Raw genomic sequence first — 2,357 nt, 5'->3', positions numbered from 1 at the left:
TATGGGTTTCTCGGTTGATGTATCTCTGTTAACCTAACAGTGCCAATGTAATTTTTGTCAGGCTAATTATACTATCTAAGGAGTACCATAAAGATTATCTATTCATAAAAAGAATTGACATTCAATGAAACAGGTGTCCTGACATCACATTGAAAATCACAGAAGTCAATGTACTGCACGGTACACTAGAATTCTCTGAATCACCCTAAAAAACTGATGCTCTTGAAAAAACTTAAATGTTACTATTTTTGAACATTTTTTCTATTTTCTATTGTCCTTTCGGTGTTTTACTAACAGGCATGCTATGTACAAAATATTTGTCAGGTACTTTGTTATAATTGATGACTCATGGGCTACATCACTATGGGATGTGGTTAGTCGCGCTTTTCCACAGAGTAATAGTTGCAGCAGAATAATAACTACGACAGAAATTATGGAAGTAGCTCTCGCATGTCGCTGTTTTTGCCCTGAGCATATTTTTAAAATGGAACCTCTTAGTGATGATGACTCAGAGAAATTACTGCTCCAACGAATGCTTGTCCCAGGAAATCAAAGTCCTCAACAATTTGATGATGTTATACCTCAGATTATGAGAAGTTGTGGTGGCTTGCCACTAGCAATCATCATTGTAGCCAGAATTTTAGCAAGCCAACCTGAGAAGCTAGAGCAATGGGGCAGTACACAGAATTCTTCTGGTTCCATTTTCGGGGCAAATCCTAGCATGGAAGGGTTTATGGGACGAATATTGAACATTTGCTTCATTAGTCTTCCACATTATTTGAAGACATGTCTGCTCCATCTTAGTACATATCCAGAGGGCTATCTATTCTTGAAATATGACGTAGTGAAGCAATGGGTGGCTGATGGTTTTATATGTGCAAACGAAGGTCAAGACATGGAGGAAGTTGCCGGGAGCTATTTTGATGAACTTGTCAGTATGGGCCTTATCCAAGTTATGGATATCAGCTGCGATTTTGAGTCGTTGTCTTATTCAGTACACCAGCTGGTACTTCATCTCATTACATACAAGTCCGTTGAAGAGAACTTCATCACTGTAGTGGATTATTCGCAAACAACAATACCACTTGCTGATAAAGTTCGTCGATTGTCGCTCCACTTCGGCAGTGCAACATGTGCAACTACACCAGAAAGCACCAGATTATCGCAAGTTCGATCACTTTTCTTTTCTGGCCTGTTTAACTGCATGCCTTCATTCGTGGTGTTTAAGCTTCTTCGAGTTCTAATACTTCATCTTTGGGATGATACTGGAACCAAGACATTGAACCTCACAGGAATTTGTGAACTTTTTCGGTTGAGATATTTGCAGGTCACATGTAATGTCACTGTAAAGCTACCAGATAAGATTGAAGGGATGAAACACCTAGAAACACTGGAAATAAACACACAGGTACTTGATATTCCACTGGACATTGTTAGACTTCCGAGCTTGTTGCATCTTTGTCTTCGAGGTGCAAATCTACCTAGTGGGATTGGGTGCATCAGATCTCTACGTACACTCATGTATTTTGACCTTGGCAATAGCTCTGAAGACAACCTATGGGACCTTGGTGAGCTGACAAACCTGAGGGATCTTCATCTCCCATTTTCTTCATCACTCTCTAGTGAACATTTGAAAAGAAATCTGATAGCTCTGGCCTCTTTACTTGGGAAACTTTGTAACCTCAAATCTCTCACTCTGGCTGCTGGTACTGCTGGAACGGTGGTTCTTTTTGATGTTTCAAGCGGCATGTAGGCCCCCATCTTTCTCGAGAGACTTGAGTTGCTGCCGCACATTTGCATCTTGTCCAGACTTCCCAAGTGCATCGGACAACTCCACAAAATCTGCATTATGAAAGTTGCTGTCAGAGAACTGCCGATGAGTGATATTGCTATCCTCACAGGATTACCTTCTCTCACAGTTCTTTGGCTGTCTGTTCAGACAGCTCCTGGGGGAAGGATCGTCTTCAGCGACAGGGCATTCTCCGTTCTCAAGTATTTCAAGTTTAGATGTGGTGTACTTTGCATGTCTTTCATGGCAGGAACCATGCCCAATCTTCGTAGGCTCAAGCTAGGTTTCAACGCCCATATCGGGGAGAAGTATGAAAACATGCTAGCCGGAATTGAGCACCTTTTAACTCTCCAGTACATTGCTGCACAAATTGGAGCTACCACTGAATCAGACTGGAGGGCAGCAGAGTCAGCGATCAACAATGCCATTGACAAGCACCCAAGGTTTCCTAGAAGTAACTTACAGTGGGTGGATCCGATAGAGGAAGAATGTCGTCCTTCAGAGAAACATCATTGGAGCCAAGAAAAAGGCACATTAGGTGAAACCCCTTTAACGCTGGATTTTTTTT

At 41.7% G+C, this 2,357-nt stretch overlaps 1 pseudogene; it reads left to right on the top strand.

The window, feature by feature from the left end:
• The first annotated feature begins 297 nt into the window (after window positions 1-297).
• On the top strand, window positions 298-2,327 carry LOC123177222 (disease resistance protein RGA5-like; annotated as a pseudogene).
• The last annotated feature ends 30 nt before the right edge of the window (window positions 2,328-2,357 follow it).

Source organism: Triticum aestivum, unplaced genomic scaffold (genome assembly GCF_018294505.1).
Source record: "Triticum aestivum cultivar Chinese Spring unplaced genomic scaffold, IWGSC CS RefSeq v2.1 scaffold35809, whole genome shotgun sequence".
Classification (NCBI taxonomy): Eukaryota; Viridiplantae; Streptophyta; class Magnoliopsida; order Poales; family Poaceae; genus Triticum; species Triticum aestivum.
This window is presented reverse-complemented; position numbering and strand designations above follow the sequence as displayed.